The 17,180-nt window shown below is 52.6% G+C and overlaps 3 long non-coding RNA genes across 3 annotated transcripts; all 3 read left to right on the top strand.

Moving 5' to 3' along the window:
- Positions 1 to 4,378: 4,378 nt before the first annotated feature.
- LOC120403604 lies at positions 4,379 to 5,211 on the top strand. Its single transcript, XR_005597613.1, has 3 exons — positions 4,379 to 4,448; positions 4,786 to 4,859; positions 5,153 to 5,211. It is a non-coding gene; the product is annotated as an uncharacterized LOC120403604 (long non-coding RNA).
- A 2,338-nt stretch (positions 5,212 to 7,549) lies between these two features.
- On the top strand, positions 7,550 to 8,992 carry LOC120403606. Its single transcript, XR_005597615.1, has 3 exons — positions 7,550 to 7,587; positions 8,313 to 8,454; positions 8,921 to 8,992. It is a non-coding gene; the product is annotated as an uncharacterized LOC120403606 (long non-coding RNA).
- A 1,770-nt stretch (positions 8,993 to 10,762) lies between these two features.
- Positions 10,763 to 15,246, top strand: LOC120403600. The gene is made up of 5 exons (XR_005597612.1): positions 10,763 to 10,909; positions 13,266 to 13,616; positions 14,138 to 14,233; positions 14,749 to 14,853; positions 14,976 to 15,246. It is a non-coding gene; the product is annotated as an uncharacterized LOC120403600 (long non-coding RNA).
- The last annotated feature ends 1,934 nt before the right edge of the window (positions 15,247 to 17,180 follow it).

Genomic DNA, 17,180 nt, shown 5'->3' with positions numbered 1-17,180 from the left:
GGATAAATGTAAAGTAATGCACATTGGAAAAAATAACCCCAACTATACATACAACATGATGGGGGCTAATTTAGCTACAACGAGTCAGGAAAAGATCTTGGAGTTATCGTGGATAGTTCTCTGAAGATGTCCACGCAGTGTGCGGAGGCGGTCAAAAAGCAAACAGGATGTTAGGAATCATTAAAAAGGGATAGAGAATAAGACTGAGAATATATTATTGCCCTTATATAAATACATGGTACGCCCAAATCTCGAATACTGTGTACAGATTTGGTCTCCTCTCCTCAATAAAGATATTCTAGCACTAGAAAAGGTTCAGAAAAGAGCAACTAAAATGATTAGGGGTTTAGAGAGGGTCCCATATGAGGAAAGATTAAAGAGGCTAGGACTCTTCAGTTTGGAAAAGAGAAGACTAAGGGGGGACATGATAGAGGTATATAAAATCATGAGTGATGTTGAGAAAGTGGATAAGGAAAAGTTATTTACTTATTCCCATAATACAAGAACTAGGGGTCACCAAATGAAATTAATAGGCAGCAGGTTTAAAACAAATAAAAGGAAGTTCTTCTTCACGCAGCGCACAGTCAACTTGTGGAACTCCTTACCTGAGGAGGTTGTGAAGGCTAGGACTATAACAATGTTTAAAAGGGGACTGGATAAATTCATGGTGGCTAAGTCCATAAATGGCTATTAGCCAGGATGGGTAAGAATGGTGTCCCTAGTCTCTGTTCGTCAGAGGATGGAGATGGATGGCAGGAGAGAGATCACTTGATCATTGCCTGTTAGGTTCACTCCCTCAGGGGCACCTGGCATTGGCCACTGTCGGTAGACAGATACTGGGCTAGATGGACCTTTGGTCTGACCCGGTACGGCCTTTCTTATGTTCTTATGTTATGTTATGTTCTTAAAACCATGTTGTATTTCGTCCCAATTACCATTGACCTCAATGTCCTTAACTACTTTCTCCTTCAAAATTTTTTCCAAGATCTTGCATACTACAGATGCCAAACTAACAGGCCTATAGTTACTCGGATCACATTTTTTCCCTTTCTTAAAAATAGGAACTATGTTAGCAATTCTCCAGTCATACAGTACAACCCCTGAGTTTACTGATTCATTAAAAATTCTTGCTAATGGGCTTGCAATTTCATGTGCCAGTTCCTTTAATATTCTTGGATGAAGATTATCTGGGCCCCCCAATTTCGTCCCATTAAACTATTCGAGTTTGGCTTCTACCTTGGATGTGGTAATATCTACCTCCATAGCCTCATTCCCATATGTCATCCTACCGTTATCCCTAAGCTCCTCATTAGCCTCATTCAAGACTGGAGCAAAGAATTTGTTTAGATATTGGGCCATGCCTAGATTATCCTTAACCTGCACGCCATCCTCAGTGTTTAGCGGTCCCACTTCTTCTTTCTTTGTTTTCTTCTTATTTATATGGCTATAGAACCTTTTACTAATTGGTTTTAATTCCCTTTGCAAGGTCCAACTCTACATGCTTTTGGCCTTTCTCACTTAATTCCTACATGTTCTGACCTCAATTAGGGAGCTTTCCTTGCTGATCCCTCCCATCTTCCACTCCTTGTAGGCTTTCTGCTTTTTCTTAATCACCTCTCTGAGATGCTTCCTCATCCAGCTTGGTCTACAACTCCTGCCTATGAATTTTGTCCCCTTTCTTGGGATGCAGACTTCTGATAGTTTCTACAACTTTGACTTGAAGTAATTCTAGGCTTCCTCCGCCTTTGGAGCCACAAGTTCTTCAGTCCAATCCAATTCCCTAACTAATTTCCTTAATTCTTTAAAGTTAGCCCTTTTGAAATAAAAAACCCTAGTCCCAGATCCATTTTTGTTTATCCTTCCATCTAGTTTGAACTGAATTAGCTCACGATCACTCGAACCAAGGTTGTCCCCTACTACCATTTCTTCTATGAGGTCCTCACTACTCACCAAAACCAAATCTAAAATGGCATCCCCTCTTGTTGGTTCTTCAACTACTTGGTGAAGGAATCCATCAGCTATCGCATCCAAGAAAATCTGAGCCCTATTATTATTACTAGCACTTGTCCTCTAGTCTATATTTGGGAAGTTAAAGTCTCCCATGATCACACAAATTCCCATTAGTATTTACTTCATTAAAAACATTAAAGAGGTCTCTATCCATATCCAAATTGGATCCTGGTGGTCTGTAGCACACTCCAAGCACAATCCCAGGGGAGGGTCTAGTAGCTTTCTTTCCCAATGTGATTATGGCCAGACAGACTCTGTCTTATCCATTCCATCACTTCTTATTTCTTTACAGTTTACCTCATTATTGATATTCAATGCTAGTCCACCACCTTTGCCTTTATTTCTGTCTTTCCTAAACAGCACATAGCCTTCAATACCTGTACTCCAGTCATGACTACTATTCCACCATGTTTCTGTTATCCCTATAATATCTGGTTTCACTTCCTGCACCAGTAGCTTTAGTTCCTCCATTTTGTTACCTAGGCTCCTTGCACAAACATATTAATTTTTGCCGTTTGGCTTCACTGACATTCTTTACTCGATTAGGCACAGACATTCTACCACCAGTATCACCTATTAGACTGGTATCTACACTACCCTTCCTCCTTATGTCCATTCTCATACCCACAGCTGTATCCTTTCTTACTTTGTTTTCTTCCCTCTCAATGTTAAATTCCGGTGTGGAGATTACCTGGACATCTCCCAACCATCTCCCCCAAATTCCTAGTTTAAAGCTCTCTTAATCAGTTGTGTCAGCCTCCATCCTAGAAGTCTATTTCCCTCCTTACTTAAGTGAAGTCCATTCCAAGAGAACAGTCCTCTGTCCATGAATGCTTCCCAGCGGCCATACATCCCAAAGCCCTCCTTATAGCACCACTGCCTGAGCCATCTGTTGATTGTCATAATCATGTCACACCTTTGTTACCCTTCTCTAGGAACCAGCATAATCCACTGAAGATCACCTTAGCCTCGATTTCCTTAAGTGTGTTCCCCAGTCTGGTATAGTCTCCCTTGATATGGTCCAGCGAGAATCTAGCTGTATCATTTGTTCCCACATGAAGGACAATCAGCAGATTCTTTCCCGATCCTGTTACTGTCCTTTTCAGCCTTAGGTCCACATCCTGTATCTTAGCACCCGGCAGACAGGAGTCCCCAATCATGAAGACCTGCCTTTTTCTGATGATGGTGCGATTCTCCGGTCTATCCCCTGTTCCCTCTGGCTCCAAGTCCTCTCGATTTCTATTGTCTCTTGCAATCCTCCGCAACCCATCCCGTATTCTCCTGGGGCTCATATTCGGTGTTATCTCCATTGACTCTTCCCCTCTCCCTATAGGACTAACTGCTCTTCTCTTCTTCCTTGCCTTCTCACCTTCAGCGACCACCTGCTGTGCCCCTTCTTCATTTTCCAACTCTGCAAACCTCTTCCTGAGCTCTATTTCTCCTTCACTAGCCCATCTTTTCCTCTGCTTGGTTCTCTTAGTCACAAGCTTCCACTGTCCACTTTCCTCACCCAACAGTCTCCCCTCAGAATTCTTTGGTCCTGCTTCCATCTGCAAGTCTGAGCTTTTCTCTTCAGCCTCCTCATGTCTTTGCTCCATCATCTGCTTGAACCCCCTTCTAAACTCAACCAGAGTTTCCACCTATATCTCCAATCATCAGATCTTTTCTTCCATCAGCTCTATCAGGAGGCACTTCATGCAGACAAAACTCTTTTCAGGTACCTCCTCCAGGATTATGTACATGCCGCAGCTTCCACATCCATTCATCCTCATTGTGTCTTCCACTGTTCCCTCTGTATCAGTCATAGCCTTCCCACCTAAAACCTGTTAGTTCAGGAAACAAAACAAAACAAACCACCACAACCCACAGCAAAACAAACCCCCAATGGGCACCAGAACACTGGCAGAACACCACCCACTACCTTCACTAGTCTGTCTATTCCTCTGCCTGGCTCTCTTGGTCTCCCCCGCAAACTCCCACTGAAACTCCCCTATTTACAGCTCTGTTTGCTGGCTCCTGTGCCGCTGCCACCCTCACCCTTCACTCACCCCTTCACTCTGCCATCCAAGGGCTTGGCCTGAGAGACACTTGATCTAATTTACCTTTTCTGGTGTTGCTTTCTTCTCTTAGGTGTGTCATCTACCCAGAGAGCACCTGGAGGAGCGGAGAGAGACCCTGGACTCTCTGGTCCATCTGGGTAAGAAACCCATTCACCTTTCCCAGAGAAGGAGATCACAGCCTGTGGAATTTCAGAGCCCAGGCATAGAACTATATTCCTTTGCCCTTTATGATTCACCCCATTATGATTCACTCCTCTTCCTGCAGCTCGCTTGTTCCTGGTGGAGCTGCTTGTGTTCCTGTTCAGGATGCTGAAAAGGACGAGGAAGAGGAGACCTGTGCCAGTCTCTTCATTCTGGACCGGCTAGTCCGATCCAACAGTGAGTGACCCCACAGTGAGGCCTCGTCTTTTGATGTGTTATGGCCTCTTGTGCAATTAGCAGTGCTTATCACTGGGCCTCATTGGGATCATTTGTACCTGTCTGCAGTAGATAATCCAAGTCCTGCAGCCGCTCAGCCGATGCTGTGGCAATGAGAGAGGACAATCACTGCTGGAACTGCAAGCGTGGGCAGATGCAGCTGGTTTCCCATGGGGTAACCTGCCAGGAGGGTCATGTAGGGACACTGAGGTTGCTCTAAGGTTCCTGAGAGCTCAGGTTACTGCACACCCCAGTTTAACATCAGCCCTGCCAAGCCGTGTGTCTGTGTCTCTTACAGTTTCCAAAATGACACACCATACAGAGAAGCTGTTCACAGCCCTGGGGCCAATCCTGCAGAGCACAAGCATACGGGTGAGTCTGGAACCATGGCGAATGTGGCCAAAGCTAGTGAATGTCTGGCTGCCAGTGCGGAGCCTGCCGGGACCCTGTGCATCGAAACACATGACCCATCAGTGCTCCATAGTGTAGGGCAGAAGGTGGGGCAAAGAATCCCAGCAGGGCTCCGCCTGCATTGCCATCTCTGGGCTGCCTAGCAGTATTTCACCAAACACCCCACTGAGAAAGGATCCCAGCCTGGACTGGGAGGGGACAAGGTCCCTCCACACTGTGTGCAAATCATTTCTGTTTCTGTCTGGGTCTGGCAGGTCAGAGAAGCCCCTGCTTATTTTATACGGACAATGGGGGCGCATGGGGTCTTGGAGAAATCTGTATCAAGACTCTTAACTGACTTCTTGGTGCATCAGTGCACCCTGACTCTCGACAGCACGGTAAGAATCCACAGAGACCTTAGTGATGGGGGTCCGTGAAAAGGGCAGAACATGGGGTCAAGGGTTAGGGAAGGAGGGGCAGCTGCAGATGGGGAGGGGCAGGCGATGGGCAGCAAATAGGGCTTGGGAACCAGATGGAACTGGGGACAGCGCCCTTCGTCTACTGATGGAAGATGATGATAAATAGAAGACAGTGTTTTTTCCTCCCAGCCCATTCTCTCTGATCCCTCTCCCAGCTGCCATCCGGGCTCTGTCCCTCGTGCTGGGAGGGAAGGACCCCTGGCTTCCTCCTTCTCTCACCCCTCTGTGATCATCCGCCCTACAGGCTAAGCCATGATGGATCTGGTTTTCACCAGGCAGAGGGGTGGAGCCTAGACCTGGCTCCACACAGAGCCAGGGCTGGTTATGGCACAGTCACAGCCAGGGTTGCACCTTTTCCCTTCAAGCCCCATTTTCACCCCCTGCCATGCCCACTACAGTTACTGTGCCACGGAGGTCTCCACTGAATCTAAATCTCCCTGGTGTCTCCTTTATTTCTCACTATCAGGAGGAAGCAGGCGGGAAGCGCACCATGCAGCTCGAGGTCCGCCAGCTCTGCTCCAGCACCCTGCAGTCCCTGGGTGACTCCCCCAGAATGGCCAATGTAAGTTACCCTGCCCCTCTCCATTGGACGCAGGCCTCTCTGGGTCTGAGCTTTTCGATGAGACAGGCCCCAACCAGACTTATTTATATGAGCCTCCCCGCTCCAGAACATCATGGGGTTGGGTAAAATGGACCCCGGAGCCGAGCCAGACCTGGTTCTTTGGAACAGAGAACACTCACTGGCTGAGTGCCCCTGCATGCCAGGGCTTGGTGTCCCAGGGGCTCTTCCTCTCTAGCATCCCCTGTGGTCAGTCATGCTGGTTCTGCAGCTTCCATAACTCAGTCCCTCTTCATCGGTCCCTTTGTTAACTTTTTCCTGGCTGTTACAGGGTGGGGTCTATACAGCCCATCACATTCTTGTTTTGCAAAAGCCAACCCTAGCCCAGGAGTTCCTGCCTCTCACCCACACTACCCTGGTGCCTAAGGGAGAGTCCACTGAGCTGGGAGACACTACATCCAAATTTCATCTCTGCTGACTACCGCTTAGGTTTCCACACACTGCACAGACCTGATTACTGACCCAGGCCTCAGAATGCAAGCCTAAGCAGTCAAGTATTAGCCAGCCCCTCCCCACACTGAACAAATTAACTGCGACGTTGCGCAAGGTCACTTCAGGCAGAGCTGAGACTAGAAGCCATATTTCTAATAAGGCAGACCCAAGTATTGTGCACTCAGCTACACTGTCTTTCAGATTGAGCATGCCAAATATACGTGCTTTAGCTGGATGGAGATAGACCCCGGGGGGTTCCTGATCTCCACTATTCTATACTGTCTAGCAAAGAGTTGTGTAACCCTTTGGCAGAGTGTGTGTTAAGTCCCCCTCTTGTCCACACAGCAGACAGCAATTGCGTCTGTGGTTCAAGTGGCGCGGGGATGTGAAGGTCAGAGCTCAAACCTCCCTGAGTGCCTGTCATGGTTTCACTTGATAGTATTGGTTTTCCTAGTCTCCTCTTTATTGATCAAGCTGGTGTATTGCGTTCACACCGTGAGAACACAGCCTTTCCAAGTGGAACTGGAGTTAGGAAATTCTGTGCTGTCGATGATGTTACACTCAACAAAAGGCGGGAGGTCATTCATGTGTCACTTGATTTGGTGCTGGAGGCAGACCCTGACAGGTGTGAAGGAGGAGGGGGTGGGAATCGCTGCATGGTTCAGGCTGGGTAGAGAGATCTGGCTAGCAGTGGCGAGGCCAGGGGTCCTGTCTAGTGTAGGAAAGAGAGAGCTGGTGCAGGAAGAGGATATTTCCATACTGAGATGGCTTTTCTCTGCTCTGCAGATTTTATGGCCTGGGCTGCTCCTTCAACTGAGCCCAGCAGCCCATGGGCCAGCCCTGCCTCTCCTCCTGCAGACCTCGGTCGGGGTGGATGCAGGAGGAAGGCAGGCTACCCTTGGCCAGGAGGTGCGGCAAGGCGAACAGAGGTGAGTCACAGTATTTTATCCATCAGCTCTTAGTCCTTCTGTAGTGAGAGGCGTCAGCCCCCAGGTTGGGGTGGGGATCAGCTCTTGGCTCTGGTTCCGGCACATTGCAAGGACACAGCCAGCTGTCAAGGGCACAGGTAGAGCTCAGAGACAAATGTAAAAGATCCCTCCAGAGTCTGATGGGATGTCCCCCATTTCTGTTCACAGGGTGTCGGTCAAGCCCCAGGGCCACTCTACCCCAGGAGCTGCTGGTGAGTAACTCGCAGCCAGGAGGTTTCCTTATGCTCAGTGGGAAGGGGCCACTCCTGGAGCTGGCATGCAATGTCTGGTGGCTCTTCTCCCCGCAGCCCCCAAAGGAGCTGGCTCGTCACATTCCTCGTGTTCATTGCACATCAATCCAGCACTCTCGGCATTTAACAGAACCAGGGAGCTCTCTGAGCCGGCCACCTTCCTGGCTCCCCTGATCCTGGGGCTGGACCAGGTCCCCCAGCACAAGTTAGTGCAGCCCTCGGATGGCTCCAATAGAAGCCAGCTGGAATGAGCCCCTAGGGACTGTTGTGCAGGCCCCCTCCTGCCCCCTGGCCTCCAGCATCCTCCCTTACCCAGGGGCAGCTGGGGATTCCCTTTATGCCCAGCTGCCTCTTTTGGGCTGCTTCAAGCTCCCCTGGTGCTGCTCTAACCTAGGCCAAGGATCTGACCCAGCAGCTGCCTGATGCCTCTCGATAATCCTGTCTCCTTTCATTTGAGCTAGAGCCAGCCCAGGAGTGAGAGCATGGAAGGAGCCATATAGCTGGTCCATGGAGTGTCCCTGATCCACTGAAATATCCATCTCAATCCTGTCCTGGTTGTCAGCTCCACCTCCCTTCTGTCTCCTTCCCTCCACCACTGAGCTCTCCCCCTGCACCTGTAGGGAGCTCCCTTCTCACACTGCCTTGCAAGGGAGGGGTACAGCCACCTCTGGCTCTTTGTCCGCTAGGTGCTCAGTGCATCTTCGTATATGACGGTGCAGGTCAGAAGGGCAGCCATGCTCCTCCTCTTCCAGCTGATCAGCATGTTCCAGGCCGGGTCGGGCCGATTCTGGGATAACTACATGACGGAAACACTCCTCTATGTGGAAGGTGAGGAGGGAGTGTCTCCCCTTGCAGGAGTGAAGGGAGGGGACATTGTGGTGCTGGGCTCAGAGAGGGAGAGGCCAGGGCCTCCCTCTGAATCCAGGATAATATGATGCTGTGACCTTGGAATCAGAGAGGATCATGTCAGGATCATATCCCTTGGTTCATCTAGCCCAGCCCCCTGTGCCCAGACAGGAAGGATCCTTTCCAGGACCGTATCTAACCTTCATCAGACACCTCACACCCTGGGGAAGGATCTCGGCAAGCAGAACTCCTGGCTATTTCACATCAAGGGGTCTGGGTCTGAGGAGCATTGTTGTCCATCAGCGATTTGCAAAGAGCCATGGATCCCCTTGGGGCCCGTGAGTCAGCAGCTCCTTCCCACTCCCCACCAAACAAGAGCCAGGTTGCAGGCTGCTCCCCAGTAGAAGGGTCTAAACACAAAGGAAACAGACCTGCTCATCTCTTCCAGATCACAAGACCTGCTCTTCTCTTCCAGATCACAAGACCTGCTTCTGCCAGAAGGAGTGGGAGCAGCAGCTGCTGCAGGTAAGGGTCAGAGAAATGGAGGGCTGGAAAGGAACTCAAGAGGTCATCTAGTCCAGCCCCCGCACACTGAGGCACGATTAAGAGGCCCCTCAACCACACTGCATTGTGGGACAGAGGAAGCGGCTGAGCCCAGCAGATACAATTGGAGAAGCACTAGGGGCAGCTCACAAGGATTCACAAGCATTAGGAGAGACGTGGGGGGTGACAGTGCATGCTCCCTCTTCCCCTCTCCTCCCAGCTGTGGTGGGTTCCTGGCTGGAGCTATTAAGGGGACCAGTTTCTTGGCCTCTCTCGGTTCTAACTGGCTCTTCTTTCCCTGCCAGTTCCTGGAAGACCTTCTCTTCTTCATCTCGGCCCTACCTGGCTGGGCTGTTTCATCGCTAGTATCAGGCGCCAGCTGGCTCACAGTGATAAGTGGCCCAGTGACTAGGTCAGTGTCCTGGAAGGAATTGGGGATCAGTGCCTAGTTCAGAACAGCAGTCGCTACTCAGGGGCAGCTTGGGGCCAGTGAAACAGACAACTATACCCAGTGGGCTCTGTGCATGCCAGGCCATGCCCAATGCATCTAGCATGATGGTGTCTCTTTCGCAGAGCTTTCTCTACAAGTGCTGGGGCACTGGGCTGATGTTTTCTTCAGCAGAGAGCATCAAGCCCCAGCTATGGCGCCTGGTGGAGATGGTCGATTTCCGAGAAGAAGTGGAAAGAGAGGTGAGGTCTTTGCTCCTCCACTGTCAAGTGATCCCTCATTCCTTGTCAATCCCCTGATGCTACATGTGTATGTTCTGCCTTGGACAAGGTCCAGTAGATTGAAAAGATCTTCCTTATACCCATGCCCATGGCGATGACTTTGAGAGCCCATCCTGGCCCCTTGGCTTCTTGCTCAGCATTCCCATCTTTCTGTCTCTCAGGGATTCGCCTGAGCGCTTGGGCTGTGTGCCAGGCAACACCTATATGAGATTTTCGCCATCCTGGAGCACTGGGACGAGTTCGTCAGCAGGGTGCAGCTCCAGCCTTCTGCCGGTGGCTCTCTGGAGGTATGGTCCCACCTAGCATCTCTGCTCTTTCATCCATCCCTTCACCAGCCTTTGCAGGTAATGGGATCTGCCAGGGAGCACCTTGCTTCCCAGAATTTCCAAGCAACGGCTCAACTTCTGTGGAGGGAGCCCTTTCCTTACTCCTCCGTGGAGCTGCAATCACAGCACAATGGGGTGGATCCAGGGGGGATGGTGGGTCCTGTTGTATAAGCTCTCCAGGGTATGTCCTGGGGAGCTCAGACATGCTCCACGCAGCCCCGTAAACGAGGCTCAGAGAGGGCCCAAAAGACACTGCCATACCATCAGCTCCAGCTGACACATTTCTCAGCAGAACAGACCCTTGGTCTTCCCCTGAACTGGTCTATTTCACAGACCTTCCTGGCAGATGCATCAGGGCTGGCATGTCAGACATTCCCCCCTCCCCCCAACACCACCACCACCACCTTCCCAGTAACTCTCTCGGCCAGTGCAATCCACTGTAGTCCCAGTGACATCTCTGGAGCTAGGGTGAATTAAAGCAGCTGCTAGTGCGTCCCCTTCGGCTGCTGGGTCACCTCAACCTCCCAATCCTGGGGAGCTGGGAAGGGCCTCGGAGTCCAGGCAATTCAGCTCAGCAGAGTAGCCTTTGGTTGCTAAGCCGGCTGGGTGAAAAATCCTCCCCTGGCCCCATTCGTGAGTTAGGAGCAGCTTAGGCCATCCCTTCTCCTCACTCTTTCCCTTGCAATTCTCAGGAGCCAGCTTCCATCGAGCAGCTGAGAAGCTTCCTGCTCCTCACCTATGGCCATGTGGTCCACTCAGGCCCCACGGATCTCATCCTAGAGACCATAGGCTGCAAGGTCCTGTCTCCCATGCGGCAACACTATTTTCTGAACAAACATGTAAGTCGGAGCCCTCCCCTGGCCACCCACACAGCACGTACCCAGGCTGTGCACAGCAGCACAGAGCTATGTCTTTGCATAAACTTAGCTCCGAGGGCTGGCCCTTTGCCCCAGGAGGGACAGGAGACATGGGAACAGCACCATTCTCTGTGACTCCCCCATCTCAATTACCTCCTTCTCTGATTCCAAGCCCATGGAAGCTAATGGAAGGACTCCCATCTGGGCCTCGTTAGCGTGTAACTGAGCATCACTTGGTGCGATTGTCCAACAGATCAGAAGATAAAGATTTAGGGCCTGTTTCCCCACACACTGCAGTTGATGGTGTAGCTGGGCACAAAAGGTGCACTGAGAGATTCAGGCCCCTAGCCCCGTTGACAGGCTCTGGTGCTGAAGGGGGATTTTTGAGATAACTCTAGGTTGTTTTCTTGCCATCGGAGGTTTGAGGCCCACGTTCAGTCCTACGCTGGTTACAATGCCCATATGAGCATCCCAGCGAAAAGTAGAGAGGATGCTAATTTGGTTTAATTGAATGTTCTCCTTGGAGAACGGATGCCTTGGTAGGGAGAGCCCAGCCAGCTCCAGAGAGCGGCAGATTCCTGTCCCAGATCAGACAGTTATGACCTGATTGTCAGGGGAGGTGAGCAGCCACAGGGCCCATTGACAGCTCTGGGAAGTGCAAGTGCTCAGCACCTCTGGAAATCAGCCCATTCCTTGCATCCATCTCTAGAGATGTTCCCCTAGGGAATGCAAAGATAATAAATAATAATAGGAGATATACCAATCGCCTAGAACTGGAAGGGACCTTGAAAGGTCATCAAATCTAGTCCCCTGCCTTCACTAGCAGGACCAAGTACTGATTTTTTGCTCTAGAACCCTAGGTGGTCCCCTCAAGGATTGAACTCACAACTCTAGGTTTAGCAGACCAATGCTCAAACCACTGAGTTTCCATTTGTAGCAAAGTCCCTCCAGAGGTAAGAGTAGGATTGAAGACAAGATGAAGGAGAGGCATCAGCCTTTTATAGTCTTTTCCAGGTGTAAGAACACCTCTTTGTTCTTGCTGTGGAAAATTACAGCAAAATGGAGTTTGGAGTCATATGGACAAGTCCCTGCATACTTTGCTGAGTTACAAGGTGTATCTGCTTCTCTCAGTGGGTCAGTTGTATAGCTGATGATCCTTAATGGGCCATCAACCAGGCTAGGCAGAGCTGACACCAGCTTGTCTGAGGTGTCACCCAGAAGCATAGCAGAAGTTTGAAATACGGACAGAACAGAGCCAATATTCATAACTTCAACTACAAACCGATACACATATACAGATAATATATCCATAACCAGCAAACCATAACCTTGTCTTAGACACCCTACTTGACCCCCTTTATACAAGATTTGGTGCCACTACAGGACTTTGGTTGAAACAATGATCTATATGGTCCCAGTTCTTCTCAATAACGTCACACCTCAGCTGTTCAGGACTCTAATGCTTCCCGTCACAAAATTGCCTCTGCCCAGATCCCCCGTCCCTGATCCATGGCAGATGCTGAAGTTTCCAGATGTGCCGTCAGGAATGGGGCTCTTGTGACTGTCCCCTGAATTCTGGCCATGTGGCCGCTCCCAGGCCATCTTCCCAGCTCCGTGCCCCAGTGCACTGCACTCTGGGGCTGAGGGTCGGTGAGGGTGTCAAACAGCGTTTGGAGAGTCCACCTCTTGCTGAGTAACCGGGCTCCCGCAGGTGAGTCAGGCCCCATGACTCTCTGACTTTGACTCTCTTTGACTCTCTGCTTTGTGCTGCAGGAGATCCTCAGAGGCAAGGACTGGGCCTGGCTGCAGAGCCCCGATCACCAGCACGCCCTGCTGGCCATCTCATACTTAGGGTACGTCCATGGGGCCTGACTCACCTGCGGAGCCCAGCAGCCAGGAATGGGCAGATGGAGGGAGAGGAAATGGGGGAGGGATGAGCTGCAATAAGAACCGGAGGATGCTCCTCCCTGGTGGCTCACTAACGGGCCATATCCTCCTTGGCCTCCGGGTCTCTTTATCCAGCCCCAATCTCTGCATATTGCCTGGTAAGAGAGAGCCCATCCCGTCAGCATGAAGTGCTGTGAATGGCTGCAGCCACAGAGCAGGGCCCAGGATCATCCCTGGAAAGCAGCTTCCCCAGCAGAGCCCCTGCCGGGCCCAGGGAGCATAGGCATCTCCAGACAGGGCCATTCCCTAGGTGGTGGCTCTGCTGGAAATGCCCCTTGGAGCTCTGCTGCTTAGGGAGGGAGCTGTCCCTCGTTCCATCAAACCCAACCTGACTCATGCCAGGACCTGTCTCCGTTCTAATGGCCCCGTCTGCTCCATTCCTTCCAATCAGGAAATTCGAGCCTCGCCTGTCTAAGGAACAGGAGGCTGAGACCATCAGCACTTGTATCGTCAGCGCCATGATTCAGCGCCCAGCCCTGGTGAAGCTGAGAGGGACTGAGGTGGCAGAAATCTCCACTATCCAGGCAGAAGTTAGTGAGGCATGGACAAAGCTGCAGCTTCCACCTGCCTCCTTGGCTGGGAAACTCAGCCACCCCCATGCTGAGTAGCTGGACCCTGGCCCAATGCAGAGAGCTGCGTGTCCAACCGAATCAAGCCCCTCGGTTTATTTTCCAAAGGGCTGGTGACAAGTGGCTATGCAGTTAACTCTGCAGTTGGGTTGGCAGGGAGGACAGCTGTAGAGGTGAGTGTCTGTGAGACTGTACAGAATTACCCTGGATTCTTGACACAGGGAACTAGAACCTACCCCCAGTTTACACCAGCTGAGGATCTGGCCCAGAGTGTTAAATAGCATTTGGTGCAAAGGAAGCAAAGCATGGATTCGGGACAGCCACACGGCCAGGCCATGCCTTGCCCTGCCACAGAAACAGAGATTGGCTGGAGTGGGGATGAACAGCTCAGCCCTTGGCGATCCAGCGAGGTGTTGGGGGGGCAGCTGGGGCCTCTCCAGAGGGGGAGGGAGGAGGCCTTCCCTCCAGAGCCCCACTCAGTACATGTGTTGGGGAGCCCAGTTGGGAGGAAGGATTCTCTGGGGAAGGGCAACCCGTGGTCCAGGTGAGACCCATGTCTATGTGCAGGGGGATCAGTATCACCTGGGTAAAGGGACCCCAAATACCAACAGCACCTGGCTTCCCCCTAAACATCCCCCTTCCTTGTGCACCTCACCTCCCTTGCTATTTACTTCCCTGCTTCTCTCTGCTCCAGTCTATCCAAGAACTGCCCTGGGAGGGCCTGGATCTTGTGCTGCAGAGGTTCCTGGAGCAGCACCTGACCCCCACCATGCTACTGCAGCTGTTTCTGGTATGATGGGGAGGGGGGAAGGGGCCCATTCGCACTGGCCATCTGGGGACATGGGCCATCTGGTCAGCTCTATCTGAGCCACAAGAGGGAAGGCTCCAGTTGATCCCGAGAGGGCTGAGCAGGCCTCCCAGCTGCTGTGAACTAGCCAGTCCCCACGGGGCATACACCCACCCCTGGGATCCAGCAAGACAATCCTAGTCCTGCTCCAGGGGTGTCACTTTGGCCTCCTAAATTTGGGCTAGCGCCCCTGTGTCCCTGAAGAAAACTGCCCCGAGATGCCAGCAGTATCAATGGGGAGAATCCTCAAAGTGCTGAGCCCAAGACCCTCAGACCTGTCCCAACGCCCTCCCCCCGCCCCCCGCAAAAAAAAGGGGAGGAGTGCTGAGTTCTAGTGTCTGGAAGCAGAGAAGAAGGGGTTAAATGCTCCATGTCATCTCCCTGCTGGGGCAGGAAGCAGGTTCTGGGGGTCGCTCCGGCATTGCTGCTGCTCACACGGCTTTCTCCCTGCACCCCAGCACTTGCAGCCATGGATCTGCTCTCCCCAGGCCCAGGAGAGGAGCCGAGCTGTGAGATCCAGCGCCCGGCTCTTCATGTTCTATCGCTTCAAAGCCATCACCGAGGTGAGCAGCGCAGACCCTGCTGCCCCCTCTCCCCAGCACTCACAGAGGGGGAAGGGGGTGATACAGACAGAGCTGGGCTCGCCCCAACCCATGCCCTGATTTTCTGTTTGGTGGCCCATTAGGACCTGAAACCCATGACATAGCAGGGCTACAGCTGCTGACAAGCCAGGCCTTCGATGCTCAGGAGGCCACCAGATACTGGGCATCTTAGGCTCTCTACTGGCTCTTCACGCCTTGTAAAGGTAAGATGGAGCAGTAGCAGTCACCATTTCTCAGCCCTCACAGCCCCAGCCTTTACCTAGCGAGCAGGGCTGCAGAGAGAACATGGCGCCTTCATCGTAGCCCTGACCAGAGGGACATGGAGCAGAAGTGGGTTGGTACCTACCGGGCTGACCTGGCATCTGCCCTTCACCAGGTGCCTGGGACCATCTGGGACCTCCCCTGATCTCACCCCACCCCCAACACACCTACATCAGAGTGAAGGGTGGGCAGTTGGCCCAGGAGCCAGCTGAGGGCTCACCCTAGCTGGGCATTCCCAGCTGCGGCCGGAGTCTGGCTCTTTGGCACCTCTGACCTGGCTCAATGGGGAGGGGGAAGAATCCAGCCCTGAGAGCTCTGCCTGAGCACTGCTGGTTTCTTGTGCAGCCGTCATGTACACCAAGACAGGGGCAGTGTTGACCATGCTGAGCAAGACGCAGAAGGATGCCAGCTGCAGAGAAAATCCGGCCCATGTTGCTAAGATGAGTAAAAGAGATTGTGGCTGGAGAGACAGACACACACATAGGAAAGCGGGGGTTATTGTCTCCTTCCCTCAATGAGGAGCTGGCAGATGGAAATTCCTGGGTATGGGCTCCAATGCCCACTCACATAGCCCTGGGCACAGGCTGTCAGTGCCTCTGTCCCCATTCCCCAAAAAGCAAACCCACCTCCCCAGGCCTGCTCGCTGCTCACACTGGGCCTGGGCCTTTCCCTGCAGCTCATTGCGAAGCACCTGCCGTCGCGTGACCTCACGCCCTTCAGCTTCACTCTGCTGTTGGACCTGCTGGAGAAGGGGGAATGTGCTGAGCAGCTGGCAGGCGTCATGGAGGCGGTGCTGAGAGAGCAAGAATCAGAGCTACAGGGCCAAGTAATGGCTGGGCATTGGAGGCACCATGCTGACATCTCGGGCAGCTCCATCTTGTCCCAGGCCTAGAATTCCTGGGGCACGAGGGAGGGTGAGGGGAGACGTCCCTTCTCATCATCATTGATCAATGGGACCCATCCATGCCCTGTCTGCAGGGCGGCTGCTGGGCACGGCCCTGTAATTATTTGCAGGCTTTGATCGCAGGAGTCTGGCTTGCCCAGCTCACTTCCTGGGAAATGTGCCTTATCTCCAGACCCATCCCCCAGCTGGGGGAACAGAGTGTGGTCCCCCATTTCCACTGACTCTTTGCCCAGTGGACACAGATTGACGTAGAGGATGGAAATGCATCCCAGACGCTTAGATCCCACTCTGGTGCTGCAGCAGCCCAGGTGTGCTGTCACAAGGGGAGGTACAGCCAGGATATCCGTGGGGTGGGGTGTCACTGGGCAGCAGGATTGGGACCCTTAGTGCTACGGAGCTGGATCGGGTGGGGGTTTCAAGGTACCGAACCCAGAACCCCCCTCGGCTCAGTCACTCGCTAGGAGAGTTTATCCGTGGCCTTCGCCGAGCCATGTGACCGCTGACTTGTTTCTGAGCCTGCCCAGCTCCTCCTGGCCCTTGCCTGCCAGCCACTCACAGTGGGGGTAGGGTCTCAGCCCCTGCTTTGCCTCCACAGGTGCAGGATCTCCACGCGGCTCTTTCCTACACACTGAGCCCACCCCGGGGCGGGGCGGCTAAATGATGGGACAAGAGACATCCTACACCTACTGGCTACACAGCACACCAAGGCTGCGGTCAGCATCCTCCTGCAGATGCCCTGGCCTTACAAACGGTGAGCACCTGCCCCGGGGAAAGGATAGAACACCCCCCTCCAGCCTCTGAGTCCCCCCTTAATGGGGTCACTCCACAGCACCATGGTTACACGCCTCACAGACCCTCCCCTTGCACACAGGCCCCCAGGGAACAGGCCTGCCCGGCATGCTGTCACCATTAGCCTCCCTGTCCCCTGGAGGGCTCCGTGTGCTCTGGGACCCCCGGCTCAGGGCTCCCCCAGCTGAGCTATTCCTAACACTGCTGCCACCCTCCCCCACTTCCTTCTGTGCTAACCCCTCCCGGTTCAGCTGTGCAATGGCTTGGCTGGCTGGAGGCCAGGCCAGTCTTCCAAGGCCCCCCCCATCACAACATAGACCAGGAGAGACCCCAT

Source organism: Mauremys reevesii, linkage group 1 (assembly GCF_016161935.1).
Source record: "Mauremys reevesii isolate NIE-2019 linkage group 1, ASM1616193v1, whole genome shotgun sequence".
Classification (NCBI taxonomy): domain Eukaryota; kingdom Metazoa; phylum Chordata; order Testudines; family Geoemydidae; genus Mauremys; species Mauremys reevesii.
Note: the sequence above shows the minus strand (reverse complement) of the source record. Positions and strands in the feature narration are given on the sequence as shown.